This window comes from Furipterus horrens, unplaced genomic scaffold (genome assembly GCF_987537825.1).
Source record: "Furipterus horrens unplaced genomic scaffold, mFurHor1.1.pri manual_scaffold_13, whole genome shotgun sequence".
Classification (NCBI taxonomy): Eukaryota; Metazoa; Chordata; class Mammalia; order Chiroptera; family Furipteridae; genus Furipterus; species Furipterus horrens.
Genome location: NW_028327183.1, coordinates 31893846 through 31919963, shown reverse-complemented (window position 1 = coordinate 31919963; position 26118 = coordinate 31893846). Strand labels below are relative to the sequence as shown.

The 26118-nt window shown below is 47.3% G+C and overlaps 1 non-coding gene across 1 annotated transcript; it reads left to right on the top strand.

Moving 5' to 3' along the window:
- The first annotated feature begins 20420 nt into the window (after nt 1–20420).
- Nucleotides 20421–20499, top strand: TRNAC-GCA (transfer RNA cysteine (anticodon GCA)). The gene has a single exon. It is a non-coding gene; the product is annotated as a tRNA-Cys (tRNA).
- Nucleotides 20500–26118: the final 5619 nt, after the last annotated feature.

Genomic DNA, 26118 nt, shown 5'->3' with positions numbered 1-26118 from the left:
ATGGTCATTCTTAAAAGCAGGCCTTCTGGATGGCTGTTGTGTCTGCAATCTCTGGGGAAAGCCCTCCTGTCTCCAAGTCCAGCCTTGCTTCCTTCCTGCAGCCAATGCGGCTCCATCCAAGGCGCCCGGAATGGGCCTTCCTTGTGAGCAGTCTTCGGCTTATCTCTCCAAACCCTGTGGGTGGGCTGCAGCTCACTTCCTCCCATCTCATCAACAGCAGTGACAGGAGCGGCTCCTCCCATCTCCTGTGTGTCCTGTACTTCTAGGATTTCTAGAACATCAGGGCACCCTCAGTCCTCTATTCCCTGGGCTCCCTGCCTCTCCCCACAGCCTAGTCTCCCAATGGTGTCCTGGTGGCTTTGCCCTGAGATCCTGCCGAGACCTCTCAACCTTCTTCAGTGAGGAAGGGGTGCAGTCTGCGGCCCCAGGACTCGGGTCTCTTACCTACCAGCCGCCCGAGAGGCAGGCAGGGGCAGACTGGGCCCCTGTTTAGTCACTTACGGGCCACAGCACATGCTCCTTGGCCCTCTCCTTCCCCTCAGGAATAGCCTCTCTCACCCCAGCTCCAGGTCCGCAGGAGGAGAGGTTGCACAGTGTTGCGGCAGGGCATGGCGAGATGTGAGTCACTATATCAGGGGAACGTCTGGAGACCTGGTGCCACCTCTCCCTGCACAGTCCCACCATGAACCTTAGCCTGGCAGTGTGCAACAGAGAGAAACGGCCCTTCTCGCAGGCCTGCCGCCTTTCCGGCTGTGTCCCTGGCCCTCCCCTGGGCCCTGATGGTGACATCTGTACCTATCCTCCTGAGCCTCCCAGGACCCAAATAATTTAACTTCATGAAGCAACGAAAGTACTTTTAACCCACACCACTGCCCTGCAAATGAATAAAGGTTCACCAGTTGAGTGTGTGAGCACACATGTGGTACACAGACGTATATGTGAGATGAGCGTGTGCGAGGCATGTGCGAGCAGACGTGCCTGTGAACATGCATATGCCATGTACATGAGAATACTTGTGTGAGATGTGTACAGATATGTGCATGAGCAGATGTGTGTGAGATGTGCAGACATGTGTGGGCAGACGTGCACGTGAGCAGCTGTTCCACGACCCGCAGACGCTGGTGCAGGTGGGTCTGCAGGAAGAGGGCATTTGCCAGCCTCCATCGTGGACCTGGGCTGAAGGCACTGATGCATCTCTTACTCCCACCCCACTGAGAGAGGGTTGGCGGCTGTGCCTTCAACACACTGAAGGTCCCTGGCAAAAACTGTGGAGGGGCCAAGGGCTGCAGGGGAGAGTCTTTTCATACCACAAGTGCCTTCTCATTCCACAGCCTCTGAGCCAGCTAGAGGGAGCCACATGGCTGTAAACAGCAGCTGGATGATGTGCTCCATATCCAAAATGTCCCGGAGTCACATTCCATCAAGAGGGGCTCGTTTCCTCCTCAGAGCTCTGGGGTGCTGCTCCATGCTTCATGAGTCCCATTTCCAGCTCTGAAGATGCTTTACTATGCTTTCCAGTGGAGGCAGCTACATCCGCATGGACCCCAGGCTTCAGCTCGGCACTGTTTACCACTGCATTCCCCTTTTGGACCTGGGATGCAGTGGTGTGTAATGGGTGCTGAGGGTGAGTGGTTGGCATGCACACAACAGCTGACCTGTAAAGGGAACCCAGTACCCCGCCCCCCCGCCCCGCCACTGCCAGCTGCTAGCTATGGTCCTCCCTTTCCCCTCCATTCCTACGTGTCTCTTCCTTCCTAACCCCTCCCCATCTGCCCTTCCCCCTCCTTTCCTCTCCCTCATCATTGCACAGTTATTAGAGGAATGACTTGCATCTGTCCTAATGTTCCTCAAGAGAGTCATCTCTAAATGACAGGCAGAGCAATGACTGGGAATAGGTTACTGGCAGCACTGCTCCCAGCAGATTGGAACAGGCTGGGGCAGACCAGGCACTCGAATCGCCCCTTGCACTGTCACAGGCAGCCAGTGTCTTGCTTGGGCCTGGCCGAGCACGGCCTTTGCTCCCTTCTGTGTGGGGAACAGATGGCTCCGAGGATGAGACCGAAGCCTCTGTTCCAGGACAGGCACCTCCCGCTGGCCTGGCCTGCCAACCTGCCTTTTCTAAACCAAGGCATCCTAATGCCTGCCCACTGGTAACTTGAATCCTGAAATGACACAAAGGTGGGAGCACCCTGAGCCCGCACGGGCCACTGAGAACACACACACAAAGTCACGAGCAGACCCAGCTCCAGCACCAGCACCAGCCATCACCTCACACATTCCACGTCTTACCTAAAGGCAAAGCAGCATAGAAAAGGATCCCAAAGTTCCTTGGATATCCTGTTTTTAACGAGTCAATGTTAAATATGTAAAGAATTCTCTTCACCTTCTTTCTAACCACATATGAAAAAGTGAAATTAACCACTTTAAAATTTTTTCCTGGCCTACCTCACCAATTCACAATTCTGGATTGTAAAATAAACAAAAACCAGCAGGACCTGTAGAAAAAGCCCGAGAGCATGACTACCCAATGGTAGAGTCCTGAGCATTATCTAGCGTCCCACTCATTCCTGTACCATGGCAGGCATGTCTAATCCACCACAGAGTATGGGTCCCGACCTCTGTGCAGCCATTACTAAACAACTCCAGCTGACTCCAAGGATGAAACCTGTCACTCATCCCTCATTTGACCTCAATCAAGGAGTCAGAGAGGGGAGGTGCCTCACCCACTGAGGCCAGACCTGCACACACCCAGCAGAGTGGTACCCCAGGAGTGGTGCCCAGGGCTGTAGAAGACTAAGAACAAGAACCTTCATCTCCTTGTTATTTATTCAAGGATTCTGTTATTTATTCAAGGAGGCTTTGGTGGGTGAGAAACAGCAAAGCTGCCCCCTTGGCTCTGGCCCCTAAACCTGCCCCTATTCCTAGAGAAGATTGAGATCTGAGTGATCGTAAATGGACAAATAAAAAATGTCATCTTCACTTGATTGCACTTTGATCCTGGTTATTCTCAGATATGTATATTTTAAAAAGTTTAAATCAAGTGGAGATTTGCACACTCCAGTCTGCAACCCCAAGAGATCTGAAGGGAGGCCCTGATAAGCCTGAGATGGGTTTGGACAAAGTGGCCTCTCTTTAGGGTCTGCCCCGCCCCTCGGATGCCCTCCTACTGCCCCCCCACCCCCACCCAACCACCACCATGAATGTCATTTGTATGGCCTTTCATCCCTCCACAGGGATAAGGGCCAATTCCTCTTTCCATTCTCAGTCAGAATCTGTCCTCTCTTCTATTGCCCACAATCCAATTTAACAAATATTGACGAAGCAGCTGGTATGTCTCTCACTCTGAGGGGCCACTGCTGGGCCTATGGACACAAATGGGCCAAAATTCCTCCCCCTGGGAACTCATAGCGCGGTGTGGGTCACAGAGGAGCACACAAATGAAAACTAGAAGATGGCTTCATTCAATATTGCCCAAACAGGAAGAACCAAGATGTCCTTCATTAGGTGAACAGATAGATAAATGGTACATCCAGACAATAGAATATTATTTGCACTGAAAAGAAATAACTATCAAGCCATGAAAAGACACGGAAGAACTTCAAATGCATATTAGTAAGTGGAAAGAAGCAATCTGAAAAGGCTGCATGCTGTATGCTTCCTTCCAACTCTGTGACATTCTGGAAAAGGCGACAATAATGAGACACTGAGAAGATCAGCTGTTCCCGGGGCCTGGGGTTTTAGGGCGGTGGAACGTCTCTGTGTGCTGCTACAAGGGTGGACACATGCCACTGTGCATTTGTCGAGACCCACGGGATGTACACCACCCAGAGTGAACCTAATGTAAACTATGGGCTCATCGATTATAGTAAGTGCTCTGCACTACTACCCGACTGCAATACTAACAGGGGAAATGAGGTGGGAGAGCCGTGAAGGGGGAAGGAGAGAGAGTTCACGGTAACTGTACTTTCTGCTCAACTCTCTGGAAACCCAAAACTGCCCTTAAAAAGGAAATCTATTCAGTAAAGAAAAAAATAATGAAGGAACGTGGTTTGTGCCACACACCACGAATCTCATCCTAATGGGGAACAATGGTTTGATGTCTTTCTCTTCTCAGATCTGAGTTCATTTGAAATGTCGATCTCCAAAATGCTAACCCAGGAAGCAGAGATTAAAGACAGGATAGAGAATCCTCTGGAGGTCCCATTTCCCTTTACTGAAAACCCCCTGATACAGTTGAAGGGAAAAGAGCATTGGAGTCCGACAGGGCTGGTTTCAAACCCTGCTTTGCAATCTGATCTGGGGTAAACAGATTTTACCCTTGGAAGAACCAGGAAATGCAAAGCCTCCAACTCAGGGCTTGGGCAGGGGAGCCGCCTCCAGGAGGGAGGGAGGGGGGCTGGGAAGGGCCAGTGCATGCTGACGGTCCCTTCTGAGCTCCAAGTGTGTGATTCGGAGCAACACACATGAGAGCGTCTGTGCAAAAGGAGGGAACTCAGAATACAGGCCCTGCTCTGAAGCCAGTCTTGCCAGGAGACATCCCAAAGATGTGAGTTATTCGAACAGACAGAAATGGAGGTTCATATTCCAAATTCTGTAGACAGGCAGGGGCACACAGAGACAATAAGGAACTGAGGAGTAACTCCCAGGACCTACTGGGCAAGGCCAACATCATTGGTGGTGCAGAGTGAAAGTGCAGGGCTCCTGGCCAACAATCACAAAGATCCCAAGATGGTACAGACCTGGGGCCCTCCTGTCACTCACGCATGGTGAGAGGCTCACGCCCTTGGGAACTTGAGACCTTGGCTGATGCTTCTTTCCTTTCCCAGAGTCCTGGGCACACGGCAGGTATTTTCTCAGGTGGATGCTGTGTGTGCCGGGAAAGAGGAGAGAGGAAGGGCCTTAGCTGTAAATCCCCCTTACTTCCCAGAGCCCAGGAAAAGTCCAGGAGAGGGAACGCATCAAAACTTCTGCCCCAATTCCTATTTTTTTTAACCTTCCTTGTGAGTCAGGCCAGGATAAATCTGCACTCTGTCCAGACCATCCCAGCCTTTATCTGATTGGAATGGGGCTTTGCTGACAGCCATGTGGGGCTTGGGAGGGCGTCAGGACATGCAGAGATAAACACCAGGGTGACTTGTCCACGTTCCATTGGGAAGACAGCTACACACTCTCCCTCAGAAAACCACCACCAACTAACCCAACGGTCATCTGCAAGAGGCGCTTTCACCCAAACTCCCCAGATGGGTGAGGGCCCCAGAGAGAAGGCCTGGCCCCATAAGCTGACCCAGACAGCCCTCTGGCACCCTTGGTGGGTGATCCGGAGCTGAGCCCTTTCTCAGCGTGGCTCCTCCGTGCCTCTGAGCAGAAGACCTCCCTGCCCCCAAGTCAAGCTGTTTCTCAGCTCCTGGGAAGTCTGGTTCTGTGGGATGTTAAACCCCAGTCCATCTTTAATATTTGAAGTTGACAGTTTAATGCTGTGGCTCACTTGAGAGGGACGCTGAGATCATTATCATCTGAATGCTAACCTCTCCTCGGGGACCTTATTAGAAATCTACTAGTGATCTCAGAATGTCACAGAGCTTCTCTTATCTCACTGACTACTTGGGTGGGTGTCCTGGAGACACAGCGTCTTTGGGTTCCACAGCATGTCATCCCCTGGGCCCAGAAGTGCATGACCCCCTCAGATGAACCAGCTCCCACCAAAGTCAGTGAGCTCATTCAGATAGAAAAAAAAGATAATTCCATATTTCAGAAAAGTACTTAACCAGCAAAAGTTCCTGTGGAAACCACATGTGGAAAACCCACTTACAAAGGGGCCAAATCCCCAAACCAGGGTTCAAAATTGCAGAGGGTTCATGTGGTGCTGGTGGGAGGGGGGACTGGAGAACAGGGTGACAAGGCGGAAGGTCCACCAATGCGCAGACCAGAGCAGCACAGCCCTCACCATGCAAACAAGCAGGCCAGGCTCTCCTGGCTTTCATTCCACCTCCCCATCAGGGACCGTCCCCAGCGCTGAGGGGCCAAACAGCTCCCCCAAGGCTGTTTTGTCTCTGCGCATCTCGGCCAGTCCATACTGGGGCTGCTGCTGCAGCCACGGGTTGCTTTCCCCTCGGGAGGAGGTGAGCCAATCAAAGGCTCCAGTTTGGGCTCCTATTTCCTGCCTCTGCCAGGTAGATTTCTTTTTTTTTTTTTTCAGATTAATCAAACTCTCTCATCAAAACCAAACTCTTTCAAGTCACCTGTCACTGGGGAGACTTAACTGCCACATGTTTGGTCGCCTATATGCACAGCTTCTCTCCTGCAGAAATCTCCAGAACAAGGCATGCAGTGCCCATCTACTGCCATGAAGGGCTCATCCAAGGTGGCTGTTACTGAGTCTCTACAAGGAATTTCTAGGATATCCCACAGCCCAGCCCAGGAAGAGAGTGCAAGATACAGGCTCCGAGTGGACTAGACCAGGCCAGGCTCACACTCCAGGCCACAGACAGGGAAGAAGAGGGAGTTAACAGACCATTGACCTCAGTGGAGTTACCCAACCAGAAGGTCATGGGTTTCCTCCCAAGCTACGTGATACAAACAGAAGCAGAAGCCAGGCTACAAGCACGAAGAATTGGAAGGAGCCATTCTGCTGACCACTGCAGTCAGAGGACACTAGCCCAGCCGCACTCCCGCCCATTTGTCATGGTCCTTACTCAGTCCTTTCTAGCTGTGCTGACTTGAGTTCCCCAGGCTGGAAGCCTCCTCCTTGGATGCCTGAGTAAGGGCAGCCGTGGCCCAGCTGGCCTGCACGTGGCCGGGCAGTGGCCACACTGGCTCACTCTCCTACCAGACCAGGAGCCTCCTCCACCCCCTGCTCCTGGCTGTCACTGATCTAAGAAGGGTTTAGGCACAGAGCCTGGGGAAGCAGCTCCCAATATCAGGTGGTCGAGGGGCTCCAGAGGGAAAGACACATTGACCTTGCCCAAGAACATGTCAGTTGCATTCTAGGTAACCTTGCCACATGTGCTTGACCCATCTGCCAAGAAGAGCATACCCAGGGGTCAATACAAACCACCATGGTGGTTTCTCTGCCAGTAGCTGATGACACCTTCGGATGGGTCTCTCCCAACCACTTATGCGTTTTAGCTACAAATGTGAAGACAATTCTGCTGTCCTCTCCTCCCTGAAATCTCAGGGAGAAAACAGTAAGTGGGGCTAGAAACCAAACTTCCAATTCCATTGCCAGTGAAGCTGAGAAGCACCTAGAACTTTGAAACACAAGACCTGAGGAGCCCCTTCCAAATGGAGGGCAGAACGGGACAGGATGTGGAAAGGATTCCAGATTCCACCAACGCAGCCCAGAGTCCCCCAAAGTAGAGTGTGTCCCCTGGGAGAAGAGCCAAGCTCCCTGTCAGTGCTCCCAGGGGCCTACCAGGGACAGCAGGTCTGGGATGTGAGGGTGGCTGGGTGGTCACTGGACCACTTGGGCACACAGAGTAGCAAGATGAAACATGCGGATGCCATTGCTGGAGGAAGCAGTGTGTGGGCGAGGCAGGAGTGGGGGCAGGATAGACTGTAGCTGCATCAATCACACACCACACATGTGCACATGCTCACACTAATATGCCAACACAACCGCACATGCTCACACATGTGCTCCACACATGCTTACAGACACCCATACCACACACTGCTCACTTTTATACATGTTCACACACACACTCACACTCCACACATGCTAACACACAGTCACAGAGCTCGTGCTCTCTCAGATATAAGCTCTGCATTGCAAGGAGCCCCACACTCAACTCAGGAGAGCTCCCGCCAGCCCGATGCCCTTCCTGGCCCGTCCTCACTGCAGCCCACATCTCTGTAGGAAAAACTTCCATTCGCAAACGACTGAGTTCAGTCAGAACCAGCAGTGAGCAGGTGCCACACCAGATGCCCACAAGCACACGCCAGTGGGACATCTACCGGCTGACTCATCTGTGGAGCTGATGTCCATGTGACACCCTCCACGTCTAATCCTGCTGGACATGTGGCCTCACCTCACCTCATGGCTCATTGCAGGATGGAAAGTGAGCTTCGTGCTTCCTTTTCCTCCAATCACTGCTAATCCTGTGTATGTCTCTGGAAGCAGGGCAGCTCCCACCAGTGGGCCCTTTGCCCCAGAAGTGATTTATTCCAGGCGTCTAACAGGAGAGTGGTCTCGGGTGGGCTGAGGACTCAGTGCAAACACTGTTCGGTCAAGGCCTTCAGCAAAGTCTCTCAGGTGTTTCTTCTTGAGGAAAAATATTGGAAAATTGGTGTAAATATTTACATTAACTTTATCTCTTTATCCTGGTTTGACTTTTTATTTTCCTTTTGGTCACCTTATTTTAGTGAGATGGAAAATAAATCCGTTTATGTCTGAAGTCTCAGGAAAGACTGAAATCCTTGGGGAAATGATTGGTTCAATGCTGTTCGTCGGACAGGCACCGCAGATGGTTCGGCTTGCACCTAGACAGGACAGCCAGCGTGGGGACGGCCCTGCCTCACCCACCCACGTGCTGGTCTGTCCTCAGATATGAGCTCCAACCCTGGCGTCCCAGCACTTCAGGACCTGCTGCCAAATTTTTGTGTCTTGCACTAAAAATAAAGTCCATTTACGATATCTGACCCAGCCAAGCCTCCCGAGGGCTGTGTAAAAATTGTTTTCCGGATCAATCCCAACTAGTAAAACAATTCACAGTAAGAAAAGAAAAAAAAAAAAAAAAGGAAGAAGAGGTCTGAAAGTAAATACCCAAAACATGAATAATAGTTGTTTTTTGGGTGTCTTCTTATTATTACTCTTTTATCGACTTTTCTGTGTTTTCCAAATTTCTTAATGAGAACGTGTTACCAAAAACAGAAGTTGTAGGTTTAGAAAGTTCAGGGCCAGTTTCCAAAATCTGCTACAAAAATACCTTCTTGCTCTGGCCAGGAGGTCACTTGGTTGGAGTGTCATCCCGTATACCAAAAGGTTGAGGGTTCAATCCCTGGTCAGGGTTTGTACAGGAGGCAACTGATATCAACCAATGTTTCTCTCACACATCAATGTTTTTCTCTCTTTTTCTCTTTATCACCCTTCTTCTCTCTTTGAAATCAGTAAATATATCTTCAGATGAGAATTTTTAAAAATGTCTTCTTCCAGAGAGCACTTCCCTGCTTGAACCAACTCATAGTGAAGTAAGAATCAAATGATCACTGAGCCCCACCTGCCCAGGGATCCTGTGAGGCAGGTGCTGCGATCCCATTATCATGCGGAAGATAAGGCTGGGAGACTCGTGGCTTGAGGTCCCAGGAGGCTCATGAGCACGCCCTGTTCCAGGCTACAGAGCTGGCCACCAGCTCAGGACAATGTGCTCCACCATGTGGCTCCATCACACCTATGAAGACCCTATTTCCAACCAAGTTTCATTCATAGGTGCGGGAGTGCTAGGCCTGCGCATGTCCTTGGGGCACATAGTTCATCCCACAATAACTGTCCAGAAGAGTGAGGACTCAGAGGAAGTGGAGTATGTTTAGAACCTCCCCCGACACACACTCCGCACAGGAAAAATCTGGGCATGGTGTCATGGGTGACTGTGGACACAGGCCCTGCAGAATGACTGTCAGATCGAGCACACCGCAGCCCCAGCCGCCCCATCACCAGGCGCTAGAGAGAGAACCTCCTGTGAGTGGGGGCTCCAGGCCAGTCCAGCCACCAGGTTCAGCAAGCAGAGCTCAGCAGACTCTTCAGGGAAAACACAGCCGCTCCTTCTTCACCCTTTGGCACTTACCTCCCCGCAAAAGGCAGAGGTGCCTGCTCCTAGCCCATCCCTGACCCATCAGCACCCACTGATTTCCTCCTTTCCACTAAAAAGGACCCCTTTATCTAAACTCTCCCTGAAGTACCTACAACTGTAGGAGATTTTAGGATAAAGGTATAAAGAATGAGTCTTCAGTTTAACCCTTGGGTGCAGGCATTCAGTGGGAGTTCAGCAGCACCGGGAAATCAGAAGCTCACCAGGGTGCCATCAAAGGTGATTTTAAAAATATGTAGAGAAACCCGAAGAAGACTGAGAAAGGGGCCTGAGGAAGCATTTGAGGGAGGCCTGTGCTGGTTCAGAGGCCCCAGGACAGCGGATGGGTGGGGAGGAGTAGGGGGTATGGGTGTGGGGGGGGGTGGCAGCCAGCCAGCGGCGTCCCTGTGACCTCTCTTCCCACAGTGGGTACTGACCATCCCTGTTCAGCTACCAGAGTGACCAGGGCCAAAGAGGAGACGTGCTGGAGGCGTCTTGGAAAAACACACACACCCGTGCATAGTCACATACATGCACACAGAGCCACATACACACCTCAGTCACACACACATACACCACGTTCACCCACACTCATCCCCACTCCACACTCACACATCTTCACACACTCACACAATCACACAGATTCCCGTCTCCCTCCTTCTCCCCCAACATCCCATCATTATGATTTTTCCATATAACACTGCACATTTTTCCTGAAATGCCCTCTTTTTTCCACTCTATGGCACGGCCGCAGACCGAGCTCTGGTGCTGTAACCAGATACACGTGGGGAATGGCCCATGGACTGCGCATCCCTGACAGACGGGTTGTTCCACGGAGATGCATCCGGGGTGGGCTGGCTGCACTCGGATGTATGCCCTGGAACTCCCCTCCACAGCCTGTTACTCAGCTCCTGCTGAGAATGTCACCCGTCCTCCCTAACACTTGGCAGGCATGGCCGCCCGTTTTTGTGTAACCATTGCCCCTTCCCTGAGTCTGGCCTCAGAGGGCACTCTAGAGGATGCTCCCCTCTCCACTTCTGAGAATGGAGGCCCAGCCAGGTGGGACACCTGCATGACCCACAGCTGAGTTCATTGCCCTTACTGCACCCCCAGCCTTGGGGCACTCAGCACCTTGGGACTCCCCTTCCAGCATGGGTTTGGTTGAGGATGGGAGGAGAGGAGAAGTCACAAAACAGCAGGATATAGGACAAGCCAGGGAGGAAGGCAGTAATGAGGAGGCTACTCCACCATCGCCCTGGAGGTCAGAGCCCTGCACAGTGAGCCTGAGGCGGTGCTGTGAGGGACCAACTGCAGAGCCCTGCACCAGGTCCCAGCTCAGTCCTCTTGCTGTGTGGCTTTGTCCCATCCCTCAACCTCTCTGAGCTTGTCTCCTCCTCATCACTAAACAGAGCTGCTGTGCTCTCCCTAGGACATGTGAGAAGTGCCTCATCTAAGCTGTGGAGAGGATAAGCAGACACGCTAGTATCCTTGTGGCAGGTCCTCAGATGTTTGTTGGTGACATGAACCAGAAAGGAGGATTCCTCCAACAAGTGAGGATCACATCCTTGAGACGCGGCATTGGTGCTGATGGCAACATTACAATGGGAAGAAGTGACTCACCTCTGTGGGATCATATGATCCCCATGTCCTGATTCTGTCCACGTGGCTTGTTCACACCGTGATCTCAGGGTCAGGAAAGGGCAGCCTGAGTCGTCAGGGAGGGACAACCAAGCCCAGGTGTGCAGGGTGGCATCTCAGGGCCATTGCTTCACCATTTGGCTTGTGTGTGGAGGGAGCTTTGTCATTCCAACCCCCTGTTTAGGATCCAGCAAATGGGCCTCTTGTTCTCCAGAAGGAACTCAGCTCCCTTCTGACACCTGTGTAGGGAAGCAGCAGCTTGTTTAGTTTTATTTTAGTTTGTTTCAAACATAGAAAAATAAGCATCACTCTTGCCATTGGAAAGAAAATGATCTGCATTACAAGTGATCAGGGAAATAGGGAAATGCCCAAACCATCACCCGCCCATCATTCTGTCATTCTGTCACTCTGTCATTCAACAAACACTCACTGGGCCCCGTGGATGGAGCTGTGCGGATCTCCAGGCTGTGTCAGAAGACAGATGAGATTGGCACTCACGCTGCCTGCATTTCACAGGCGAAGCAGACAGCTGAGAGGGACAGAGAAAGGACAGAACCAGCACAGAGTGGAAAAGTGCTCAGGATGGAGGAATTGCAGAATTGGAAGCAGATCTTTTCTAGTCTTTTCCCAGAGTATTGTTCACTTATTCAGTCAGCAAACACATACCGATGTCTCCCCTGCACCAGATGCTGCGGCGGGCACTGCGGCCGTAGCATTTTACCCAAGGATACAGCCTTTTTAAAATTCTTCACTTGACACTGTGTTGGACGCTTTTCTCCATGTTTCTAACCCATTTCTAACTGTGGACTTTGGGGCTACATAACATCCAGTAAGGCCCTCCCATTAGTGAACACTGAGGGTGTCTCCATCCTTCCCTATCATAAATACCACTGCTGTGAACATCTTTGTACTTAGATTTTCACCTGTATGTGAAGCTTTATGCAACTGGTTTCCGCCCTCCTTCACCAATCAATATGATTGCCTCAAGTGTGGACCCGAACTGTCAGGTACTATACAGAGAGCCTGGTGCCTCAGCAAAGAAGCCTTTTATACAGGCCATCAGGAGGCCAGAAGTCAATTTAGAGAGTTTGCAACTGGTATGAAAGAGAAGGAAGGAGAAACAGAATAGAAAATATTGCTGTGTGAAACACAAAATAAAGATTAACATCATTGTTTTTCATCTATGGATATGAGAGTGTGTATATGTTTAGGATCAAGATGAAAAATGTATCTCTTGCAGTGGACCTTAGTCAAGAGTTTGAAAGCATGATGTAATGTGTTGGAGGTGCTCCTATCCCTAAAAAAGCTGTGCCCATGCCCAGAACCAATGACTGTGACCTTATTTGGAAAAAGGGTCTATGCAGGTATGATTAAGTAAAAGATATTGATATGGGATCATCCTGGATTAGGGTGGGCCCTAAATCCAATGTCCTTATAAGAGAAGAGAAAGGAGAAAGGACACACAGAGGAGGCCCTGGACAGTGGAAGCAGAGACTGGATGATGCATTTATAAGCGAACAAATGCCTGCAGTCACCAGAAGCTGGGAGCGAGGCAAGGATGGATTCTTCCTCAGAAAGCCCGGGAGGCGCTTGTCCTGCCAACACTTGGTCTCTGACTCCTGGCCTCCAGAGCTGTGAGAGAGTAAATTTCTGTTGTTTTAAGTACCCTCTCCCAGGCTTGTGGTCAGCCACAGGAAATAAACACCTGGGTTCTAGCTGATCTCAGATGGCACATGCTGGACAGGCAGCAGGCTGGACGAGGGCTTTCACCTGGGGCAGAGGGCTGGGCAAGGCTCCTCCTGCACCACGGTCTGGAGGGAGCATGCAGAAGCCTTCCCTTCCCTCTGGAAACCACCACATTTGACAACTCTGCAAAACCCTGTATTCTGACCTTACAACGCCCTCAGAAAAATATCCATGTGACCAGTGAGGCCTTTGCTGGGCTGGAGAGGAGAGGCAGCGCCAGAGTGTGATAACAGCCCACAGAGAGTGTTTTACAAGTGACAAAGCATTTCCTCTTACATCATCTCACTTGAGCCCTCATAACTGTGGGAAGCTGGTTTTATAGATTTGGGGATGAGGAAACCGAGGTCAGGAAGAGACCGCAACTGTGGCAGAGCCAGCCCTGGCCTGTCCAGCGTACTCAGTGGGCCGAGAACGAAGCTGACTTTGTTCTCTGACAATGGGAAGTGTGGGCCTAACTAAACTTGTTTCCCATTACGAATCCCAAAGCATCTCAGCAGAGCTGACACTTCATTGGTTTTTCCATTTATAAGCAATGCTCCAGGTTTTGCGCATGGTGGGAGCGACATTTGGCCCACATAGCAGGCACTTTCCAGATCTTGCTGAAGGATGTGCTATCAGAGGGAGCCACAGAGCTGCTGGCTTCAGGATCCTAACAGCAGGCTCCAGGTGGGAATGAGAACCAGCATGAGGCTGTCACTCTTGCTGAGAACAAACAGAAAGCTCTGGAGGACACAGAGCTGCTGGAAGACATTGGGAGCTGCTGAGTGATGTGAGCAGGAGGAGAACTTTGGCGAGGGAAGGACCAGGGAGGTATGCTATCTCCTGCTGCTCCTTTTTAGCTGGGATATCTGCCAATTGCAGGCACTGGCAGGAAGCTAAGAATCCCCGTGACTTTGTACCCAGGGGCCACTGCTGGAGGACCGAGAATCAGTGAAACTCTTGGTGGAGACTTGGGAGATTTCAAGGATTTGGTCAACTGTTCCCCTGGGGTCTCATGGTGAGTTCTGGGGTTATGGGAAAATGAGATATATGGGAGGCTCTGAAGAAGTAGAATCAAAGCAAAGTTTAGACTTAAGGACTCACCAAAGGGAGGGATGAAAAAGAAGACACAAAGCTATCCATTGAAATCCTAAAGGACAGAGGGTAGTGAGGAGGAGACTGAGCTTGCCAGGGCTGCAGCCTGCTTACTCAGTAGAGTACCTATTGGGTTAAAATCATCCTAGCAGAGGGTGGCATAGAACCTCTTTGAGGAAAATAGCATCAACAGGAGCCTCTACAACGCACTTTATTCACAACATTTAGCATTCAATTAAAGACAACTTGTCATGACAGAAGGCAGGACCACCTGACCAAAAACCAAGAAAAAACACAGGTCTTAGAAAAAGGCCCAAAAGTAAACCAGATATCAGATTTAGAAAGCAAACACTTTAAATTTAACCATGCTGAATAAGTTCAAGAAAATAGAGGAAAAGATGGAAAAATTCACCCGAGAGCGTTCTAGAACTGAAGACAAAATATAATACCTGAAAAGGAAGAACACATATTGGATAAAACAGAAGACAGAGTTAGTAATCTGGAAGACAGGTTAAGAGAACATAACCAAATTGAAACAAGAGCAAAGAAAAAATAAAAAAATATTGGAGACAAACAGGTAATGGTCAAAGGTTAATATGCAGCAATTGGAGTCTCAGGGAAGAGAAAAAGAAGGAATTTTTGAAAGATAACAAAAGAAATTAACCCTCCAAAGCCTGTAAAATCCAAAGCATGATAAATACAAAGAAGGCCACACCTAGGCACATTATATTAAGACTTCTTAAAACAAAAGACAACAATTTTAGAAGGATCCTGAGAAAAAGCTCATTATCTTCAAAGGCACAGCAGTGAGCCTGACAGCCAACCTTTCAACAGAGAGGATGGAACTATAGAGGCAATAAATAATCTTGTTTTAAAGTATATTTTATTGATTATGTTGTTACAGTAGTCCCAATTTTTTCCCCTTTGCTCCCCTCTGCCCAGTTCCCCTCTTCCCTCCAACAATCCCACCCCACTTAGTTCATGTCCATGGGTCATGCATATAAGTTCTTTGGCTTCACCCATTCCTGTATTATTCTTAACTTCACCCTGTCTATTTTGTACCAACTGATTATGCTTCTTAGTCCCTGCACCATTTCCCCATTTCTCTCCCTTCCCCCTCCCAGCTGATAACCCTCCAAATGATCCCCACACCTATGATTCTGTTCCTATTTTGGTTTGCTTAGGTGGATTTTGTTTTTATTTTTTAGATTCAGTTGTTGATAGTTGTGAGTTTGTTGTCATTCTAATGTTCATAATTTTGACCTTCTTTTTCTTAAGTAAGTTTCTTTGACATTTCATATAATAATGGGTTGGTGATGATGAACTTCTTTAGCTTTACCTTGTCTGGGGAGCACTTCATCTGTCCTTCCATTCCAAACGATAGCTTTGCAGGATAGAGTAGTTTTGGTTGTAGGTCTTTGCTTTTCATCCCATTGAATACTTCTTGCCAGTCCTTTCTTGCCTGCAAAGTTTCTTTTGAGAAAACTGATAGTCTTATAGGCACCCCTTTGTGAGTAACTCTCCGCTTTTCTCTTGCTGCTTTTAAGATTCTCTCTTTATCTTTAAACTTTCACATTTTAATGATGATGTATCTTGGTGTGGTCCTCCTTGGGTCTAGCTTGTTTGGGACTCTCTGTGCTTCCTGGACTTGTATGTCCATTTTCTTCACCAAATTTGGAAAGTTTTCCTTCATTATTTATTCATTTAAGCTTTCAATTGGTTGCTCTTCCTGTTCTCCTTCTGGCATCCCTATGATTAGGATGTTGGTATGTTTAACCCAGAGGTTCTTAAGCTTCTCCTTGATTTCTTTTTTTTAAAGATTTTATTTATTTTTAGAGAAAGGGAAGGGAGGGAGAAATAGAGAAATAAACATCAGTGTGTGGTTGTCTCTCATGTGCCCCTGGAGACCTGGCCCACAACCCAGGCATGTGCCCTGACTGGGAATTGAGACAGTGACCCTTTGGTTTGCAGGCTGGTGCTCAATCCACTGAGCCACACCAGCCAGGGATCTCCTTGTTTATTTCAATTCTTGTTTCCCCATTATGTACTGGTTAATTGTTCTTTTTCTTCCTTATGTTCCAAATCATTGATTTGAACCCCAGTTTCCTTCCCTTCACCATTGGTTTTGTCTTGATTTTCCTTTGTTTTATTTAGAATAGCCTTCACTTCTTCCCTTATGTGTCTGTCATACTTAAGCATATCTGTCAAGCCTGTGAGCATCTTTATCACCAGTGTTTTGAACTCTGCGTCTGTTAGGTTGGCCATCTCCTTGTCACTTAGTTCTCCCACTGGAACCTTGATTCGTTCCCTCTTTTGGGCCATACCTCTCTGTCTCCTCATCTTGACAGGCTCCTGTGTTTGTTTGCCTCTGTGTCTTAGGTAGAGCTGTTGCACCTGTTACATTTTAAGGGGCGGGGCCTTAGGTATTCGCCAGTATATGTGAGCTGTTTCACCATGTTGTGGTGCTCTTTGTGGGGAAGGGGTCTGAAAGGGAACAATGCCTCTTGCTCAGCACTCGCCCCTTTTCCAGGCACTTCTCCCACTTCCGCATGGGACTGGTGCCCCTCTAGCTGTTGCCCTGGCCATTGTTCCCAGAGCGGGTCGGTCTGTGGATGTTCTAGGTCCGTGGGGGCCCTTTAAACAAGCGGACTCTGCTGAGAGACCGGCAGTTCCTTCCTCTGCCCCAATCCCAACTGTTTACACAATCAGAAGCAATGAGGCTTTACTTTTCCCAGCGCTGGAACCATGAGCTGTACGGTCTGGTCTGGTGCTGGGAGCGCTCCCCAGGTGTCCCTTCCTACTTTTTAAAACACGTGACTGTGCTTTCTGGAAGCCTGCCACTGCTGCCGCCACCACACCACATCCTCTCTGCCCTGGCTCTGCCCCTCCTACCTGTCTGGATAAGTATTTCCTCTTTATATCTTTGTTTGTTGGACTTCAATGCAGCTCAGTTTTCTGGAATTTCTGGTTTTCTCTAGTTTTAAAGTAGTTGTATTCCTTCTTAGTTGTGGAGGGAGACACAGCATGTCTGTCTAGGCCTCCATCTTGGCTGGAAGTCCAGTAGTCTTTAAAATGATGAAAGACACACTTCTGGTCAAAATGAAGGCATAGCTAAACATGCTTCACCTCCTCATGCAACCACAGAAAAAATTACAACTAAACCTCAAAACAAATAACACCTAGAACTGTCAGAAAATCCAACTCTATGAAAGTACAACAACCAAGGATTTAAAGAAGCCACACTCATCCAGACAGGTAGAAGGGGCGGAGACATGGATGTGGGCAGAGAGGTGCGGAGAGGTGGGGAGATGTGGTGTGGCATGGAGAGGTGGTGGCAATGAAACTGGCAGTCCCACATTCATGTATAGTGGATAAAAATTAGGAGGGGTACCTTGGGAGTGAGCAATCTCAGCCCCTGGCCACAATACACAGCCCAGGTTTCTAGTGCCAGGAAGATAAATACCCATAACTTCTAGCTGTAAAAACCAGTGAGGGTTGAGGTGGCAGAAAAACTGCCTGATTTTCAGGAGACTCTGCTTAAAGGGCCTGCACATACTTAGAATGAATGCAAACCCAGCGCCTCTGGAATTTAGCATCAGGGCAATAACTGGAAGGGCTCCAGTCCCATAAGGGTAGTAAGTGAAGTGACTAGAAACAGGGCTGGTGCCAGGCAAACCTCCAGAAGTCAGGCAGAAGTATTGTCCTCTCTCTGAGCCCTCCCTCCACATAGAGCCACAAAGCAGTGAAGCAGGTCACCAGCCCCAGCGATTACCTAAGGCTCTGCCCCACGCCATATACAGGTGCCTTTTCCACATAAGCCACAGTATTAAGACAGGGAGTCAAAGCAGCTCTACCTAATACACAGAAACAAACACAGGGAGGCTGCCAAATTGAGGAGACAAAGAAATATGGCCCAAATGAAAGAACAGAACAACACCAAAAAAAAAAAAAAAAAAAAAAAAAAACCCAAAAAACAAAAAACAACTAAATGAAATGAAATGGAGATAGTTAACCCATCAGATGCAGAGTTCAGAACAGTGGTAATCAGGATGATTACAGAAATGACTGATCATGGCAACAACATAAAAAGATCCAGAAATAAATGAAGGTTACACTAAGTGAAATAAGAAAAAACCTACAGGAAACCAACAGTGGAGGGGATGAAGCCAGGATTTAAATCAACGAGTTGGAACATAAGGAAGAAACCACTCAGCCAGAACAGCAAGAAGAAAAAAGAACAAAAAAACACAAAGATAGTAGAAGAAACATCTGCGACATCTCCAAATTACCAATATCCAAGTCATAGGGATGTCAGAAAAGAAGAAGAGCAAGAAATTGAAAATTTATTTCAAAAAATAATGAAAGAAAACACCCCTAATTTGACGAAGGAAATAGACATACGAGTCCAGGAAGCACAGAGTCCCAAACAAGTTGGACCCAAAGAGGACCACACCAAGACACATCATAATTAAAATGCTAAAAGTTAAAGATAAAGAGAGAATCTTGAAAGAAGCAAGAGAAAAGCAGAGAGTTGCTTACAAAGAAGTTCCCATAAAACTATAAGACTATCAGCTGATTTCTCAAAAGAAACTTTGCAGGCAAGAAAGGACTGGCAAGAAGTATTCAAAGGGATGAAAAGCAAGTTCCTACAACCTAGATTACTTTATCTAGCAAAGCTATCATTTAGAATGGAAGGACCGATCAAGTGCTTCCCAGACACAGTAAAGCTAAAGGAGTTCACCATCACCAAGCCATTATTACATGAAATGTTGAAAAGACTTATTTAAGAAAAGAAGAAGATCAAAACTATGAACATTAAAATGGCAATAAATTCACAGCTATCAACAACTGAATCTAAAAAACATAGGCTAAACAAACAACCAGAACAGGAACAGAATCACAGATATGGAGATCATCTGGAAGGTTATCAGGTGGGAGGGGGAAGGGGAAGAATGAGGGAAAAGGTGCAGGGGTTAAGAAGCATAATTAGCAGGTACAAAACAGATGGGGGAATATTAAGAATAGTATGGGAAATGGAGAGGCCAAAGAACTTACATTCACGATCCATGGACATGAATTAAGGGAGGGAGATTGCTGGAGGGAATGGGGGTACTGGGCAGAGGAGGGCAAAGAGGGGAAAACTGGGATAACTGTAACAGCATAATCAATAAAATATATTTAAAATAAATATAAAATATAAAATTCTGAAAGACAGTATCCACAAATGTAGAATTATGTGCCTACTTAAATTCTCCTTCAAAAATGAAGGTGAGACAAAAACATGTTCACACAAGTAAAAGCCGAGACTTTGTTGCCAGGAAACCTGCTACAAAAGAAATACCAAAGACAGTTTTTCAGACAAAAGGAAAATGACCCCAGAGAGAAACATGAAATTGAGGGAAGAAATAGAGAGCAACAAAAAGAGTAAATATATGAATAAGTACAAATGAATGCTTCCTAAATATTGGCTGCACAAAGAAATGATCCAATAAATTGTGGGATTTAAAGTACTCTACATGTAGAATTAAAATATGTGGTCACAAAACCACAAAAAGTAGTTGGGTTTAAAGAGAGTTAAGTTATTCATCAAGGAGTGGCAAAGGTAATAATTTGTATTTGTATTAGTAATAAATAAATGCACCTATTTAAATCCCTGGGGTAACCCCTAAAAGATTTGTAAATGTTAATAGAGGAAAATAATGAAATAATAAAAAATTTTAATGGTCTCCAAAAAAGGCAAGATATTAAACAAAGAGAATATAAAAGAGATGAGTCTAACAGAGAAAAAATATGGTGGATAATAAATCCAAATAGTTTGGTAATTCATTGAATGCAAATAGTCTACTGTACCGTAATGACTAAGATTATTAGAGACTAAGTAAAAATATAAACACTAAAATCCATCTACTTGCTGATTATAATAGACGTACCTTAATTATAAGGAAGAAAGTTTGAAGAATAAAAATATGGAGTGAAAATAATCATCCAAAAAGTAACCACAAGAAAGCTGGTGTAGCTATCCTAATATTCCATACATGAAGCTTTAAAGAAGGAAGAATTGCCTGAGACACAGGGGGATGTTTCCTTGTGATGACATGGTTAATCCATCAGAAAAATACTAGAATCTTAAGTTTGCACTTATTCAATAAATAGTCAACAGAACTTGAAAGGAAACAGAGAGCCCTGACTGATGTGGCTCAGTGGATTGAGTGTTTGCCTGCAAAGCAAAAGGTTGCTGGTTCGATTCCCAGTCAGGGCACATGACTTGGTTGCCGGCCAGGTCCCCAGCTGGGGTCATGCAAGAGGCAACCAGTTGATGTTTCTCTTGCACATCCATGTTTCTCTCCCTCTCTTTCTCCCTCCCTCCCTTCTGTCTAAAAATAATTTTATTTACTTTATAAAAAAGTAGAAAATCCTACATAGTGGAGGACATTAACACACCTCTTTAAGGATACCAAGAGTGACCCTGACTCCTTTCCTTGGACAGCCTAACTTCTAAAAAGGCTGAGCAAAAAGCTAACCTAGCCTTCTCAGGGAGCATCCTCTCTCTCTGAACTCCTTGCTGGGAGCCAACTGCAGATGGGCACTCATGGAGAGAACCCAGGCATACTCTTGTCAAAAGAGGATAAATGAATCCTTTCTGAGGAAACACAGCCTCTTTATGGAGTAGGCAAGTTTTGAGTGGACACATGTTCCCTTGTATTTAATTCCTGCACCCAAATTCACTGCTCTTTTCATTCAACAGTAAGCTCAGTACTTCTCCAAGGTTACTCATTTCAGGTATGAACAGTTCCCTATTGAAAAATGTGGGGGTAGGGGTTAGGACTTCCCTGGCAGCCAAGATAATAGTATCCCCATAGGTCTGAATCTTACCAAACATCCCCTAAAAATCATACAGATCAGTAAGAGCAAAACCACACAAATTCCGTGGCTTCAGCATATCAACATGACAAAGAATACCAAAAATGAAAAAATTACCTGTAGATAGAAAAATAAATAGTAATTTCAAACTAGCTATTTCTTGAGTTCCCGCTGCAAAAAGCTGGGTGGGAACAGAAGGAGTCTGGAGAAGCTGTATAGAAAACAGAAATGGAGATTAAGCTAAGAGCACTCCCAGAAGGAGAAAATCCATCATATTGCGAAAATAACAGAAAAAGAGTCCTGATAAATCTCAACACTGACTACAGGGAGGGCTCTTAGAAGCACACATGAGATCTGAGGTGCAGTCTCAGAAAGGCACCTCTGGGGAGAAAGAGGGATTGGCCCTGTGGAGATAGCATGGTAGAAAAATAAAGTCAGGAAAGAAATTAGGATCACACAAGACATGAAAATGTGGAGGAATACACCCTCTTCTCCATGCTCACATCAAAGGCTCTTTGCTATCCTGGACTCAGATCTTGTAAACCACTCCAATTTGCCAACACTATCAATAAAATGCAGATCTGTAAAAAATCTTTATCTATTAATATGAAGAGTTTGACCCCTTTGAAGGGGGACAAAAAAAAAAAAAAGACAGTCTAGAAGTCCAAGCTTCTAGATTTTCTATTCTCATCCTGGCGCAGCTACTTGGAGAGCCATCGTAAAGTAAAACAACTTCTGTGAGTGCCTGAGTGTGTGACCATGTGTGACTATGTGTGTATGCATGTACACACACACTCTTTGTGAGATAGAAAAGCTGAGATTTTGGGACCTGAGGAGGACTTCCAGTCAAGATGGTAACATAGGTAAACACAGCTCACCTCCTTGCCCAACCACATCAAAATTACAACTAAAATATAGAACAACCATCACCCAGAACCATCAGAAATTGGGTTCAGTGGAAGTCCGACAGCTACGGAATTAAAGAAACCACATCCATCAAGACTGGTAGGAGGGGCGGAGACATAGAATGGGCTGGTTCCACATCCACATGTGCTGGATAAAAGTTTGACAGGGTTATCTTAGGAGCAAGGAGTCCCAGCTCTACACCAAGCCACTCAGCCCAGAGTTTCAATGCCAGGAAGATAAGTCCCCATAACTCCTAGCTGCAAAAATCAGTGGGGATTGAGTCAGTGGAAGAAACTGCTGAAGTTCCAAGTAGTTCTTCTTCCCACACATGGACTTACTCGGTCTCATTTCTTCTGAGCTTTAGCATGAGGGTAGCAGCATGAAAGGTGCCAGTGGCATACAGGGAGGAACTGAAGTGTCTGGCATCAAAGCAAGTGCTGGGGGACAGCTTTTTCCTAGATAGGCAGGTGGGCAGAGGCCCACTGATCCCTTTCTGAACCCTCTCCCCACAGAGCCACAGAGCCACAGACCTGACAGGTGAGTATCATATTTGAGACTCCACCAACCTGGCTAACACTGTTTGCCCCACCCTAGAGATTCCCTAAGACTTCATCCAACCCAGCTTACTGGCACAACCAAACTGTTAACAGTGACTTTTCCATATGAATGGCTGGTCTTGGTTCATGCTTCACAACTTCCTATATCCTCTCAAACAAGCAACAGGCAGCCTCAGTGAGCCCCCAGACCACTGTACTTCTTGTTAAGTTTCCCCAGCCCGACCCTAGCAGCAGCCAGCCTAGATTCACAGCTTAGCTTCACCTGGGAATCTTCAAGCCCATCACAAATAGCAGCCATCTCAGATTGCTTTACAGCTCATGCAGGATGGCCCAGGGAAGAACACAGGTGAGGATTGACCTTGGCCTGCACCACCTGGGAAACCCTAGAACCTGTGTACCCAGTGGACAGCTAAAGACCATTTTGGAGCACCACTACCTTGACCCTGAAGAGCTGACCCGACATAGAGGGTAGAGGTTGGTGGCCAATGGTCACAGCCATTCCTTGCAGCTGACTGGCCTGGGTAAATCCCTCCCACTAGCCTGCCAACAGCAATCAAGGCTCAACTACAAGAGGAGGGTGTACTCAGCCTACCTGAAGGGTGCACCTCAAGTAACCAGCTTGGTGATAGGGTTCGGCTGTGCCACTGGGCCCTGCAGGACACCTACTACATTAGGCCACACTACCAAGACATGGGGTCAAACAGCTCTACCTAATACATAGAAACAAAGGGAGGCTGCCAAAATGAGGAGACAAAGAAACACGGCCCAAACAAAGGAACAGATCAAAACTCCAGAAAAAGAACTAAACAAAATGGAGATAAGCAGTCTATCAAATGCAGAACTCAAAACACTGGTTATAAGAATGCTCAAGGAACTTAATGAGGACCTCAGCAGCATAAAAGAGATCCAGTCAGAAACAAAGGATACACTAATTTAAATAAAGAACAATTTACAGTGAAACCACAGTAGAGTGGATGAAGCAGAGAATCAAATTAATGATTTGGAACATAAGGAAGAAAAAACAACCAATCAGAACAACAAGGAGAAAAAAAATAATTTAAAAAATGAGGATAGACTTCCGGCCAAGATGGAGGCTTAGACGGACACGCTAGGTCTCCCTCTACAACTAAAGAGGAATACAACTACTTCAAAACAAAGGATAACTAGAAATTCCAGAAAATAAAACTACACGGAAGTCCAACATATGAAGTTATAAACCAGCGGTGCCACTTGGGCAGGTAAGAGTTAAAGAGGGCAGTGCTGTTTGCGGTCGCACCCGGAGCGGCGGGCGGCGAGGAATCCCGGCTGCGCAAGCCCCTGGCGGTGCGCGACCCCGGCGAGGAGTCCCGGCTACACAAGCCCCTGGCGGTGCGCGACCCCGGCGAGGAGTCCCGGCTGCGCAAGCCCCTGGCGGTGCGCGACCCCGGCGAGGAGTCCCGGCTGCGCAAGCCCCTGGCGGTGTGCGACTCCGGCGAGGAGTCCCGGCTGCGCAAGCCCCTGGCGGTGCGCGACTCCGGCGCTGGGGAGAGCGGCCGCCGCATCGCCTTGAACAGTGAGGCCCAGGGGGACGGGAGGACGGATCCCGGTCTCCTAGCTGAATAACTGTGTGAATCCATCTTGGACCCCCGCCCCCAAAGAAAGCACCACAGGGCTGCGAAATAGGTCGCGGACAGGCAGGCGCCGGTCGCTGATTTGTGACGCCAAACGGCGCCCGCCGGTCGCTGGGTCATTACGAGTACACAGGCACTGCCCCCGACAGCCGGCCCAAGAAAACAAAACGCATCTGTCAAAATGAGGCAGACAACTATAGAAATCCCGGTGACACAACTCACCAGACAGCAGATAGAGAACCTGACAGATGAACAGATAAGAAACCTGTCAGAGGCTCAGTTCTGGGCCATTGTTAACAGATGGCTTACAGAATTCACAAAAGAGCAGGAAAAAGATATGAAAGAAGCGAAAAACTTTCATAACGAAAGGAACAAAACCGCATACGAGACAGAAGGAAAGGAAATAAAATCCAGAGTTCATTTCAACAAACTGGAATATGGAGAAGGAACAAGCAGTCAACCAATGCAGCGAGAGGAAATGGGAAGCAACAATGAGAGGATCAGAAACCTCTGGGACAGCTATAAAAGGCCCAACATAAGAATCATTGGTTTGCCAGAGAATGAGGAAGATGAACTAGAACTTGAAAAATTGAGGGAAAATATAATAAAGGAGAACTTCCCAGACTTGGGGAAGAGAATAGACTTGCAGGTCCAGGAAGCAAGGAGAGTTCCCAAGAGACTGGACCCAGGGAGAACCACTCCAAGACACATTATAATCAAAATGTCAAAAATTAAAGATAAAGAGAGAATCTTAAAAGCAGCAAGAGAGAAGAAAAGAATTATGTACAAAGGGGTCCCAATTAGACTATCAGCTGACTTCTCAAGGGAGACCCTACAGGCAAGAAGGGACTGGCAAGAAATATTCAAAGTAATGAAAATCCAAAACCTACAACCACGAATACTCTATCCAGCGAAATTGTCATTCAGAATAGAAGGACAGAGAAAGTGTTTCCAGGACAAAATAAAACTGAAAGAGTTCATTAGATCCAAACCACTGTTATATGAGATGTTAAAGGGACTGGTTTAAAAAAACAGAAGCTAGGGAGATGAAACAAAGGCAAACTAAATAGGCAACGAGAGTGGAAAAGGAACTGTGGGTACGGGAAACATATTGGGGGGAGGTCAACAGGGAGGGGGAATGGGGAAAGGGAGGGAGATGATATAGGAATTGGGGATCAAGGTAGGAGGGAATGGAATAGACGGAGAGAGGTTGGGAGGAACTGTATGCACAACTAATGGACATAATCTAAAAGGGGGGGACAACTGGAGGGAGGGGGGCCACCGGGTGGAGGGGAGCAGAGGGAAGGGAAATTGGCACAAATGTAATATTTTAATCAATAAAACACATTAAATCTGAAAAAAAAAATGAGGATAGTGTAAGCAGCCTCTGGGACAACTTCAAGAGGTCTAACATTCACATCCTAGTGGTGCCAGAAGGAGAAGAGAAATAGCATGAAACTGGAAATCTATCTGAAAAAATAATGAAAGAAAGCTTACCTAATTTGGTGAAGGAAATTAACATACAAGTCCAGGAAGCACAGAGAGTCCCAAACAGATGGCTGCAAAGGGGCCCACTCCAAGATACATCATAATTAAAATGTCAAAGGTTAAAGATAAAGAGAGAATCTTAAAAGGAGCAAAGAAAAAAAAAAAAAAAGCAGTTAACTACAGGGAAGTTCCCATAAGATTGTCAGCTGATTCCTCAAAAAAAAATTTTCAGGCTAGAATGGATTAGCAAGAAATATTCAAAGTCATGAAAAGCAGGGACCTACAGCCAAGAATGTTCTACCCAGCAAAGCTATCATTTAGAATTGAAGGGCAGATAAAGAGTTTCTCAGATGACAAAAATCTAAAGGACTTCATCATCACCAAACCATAATTATATGAAATGTTAAAGGGACTTATTTAAGAAAAAGAAGACCAAAACTATGAATGATCAAATGG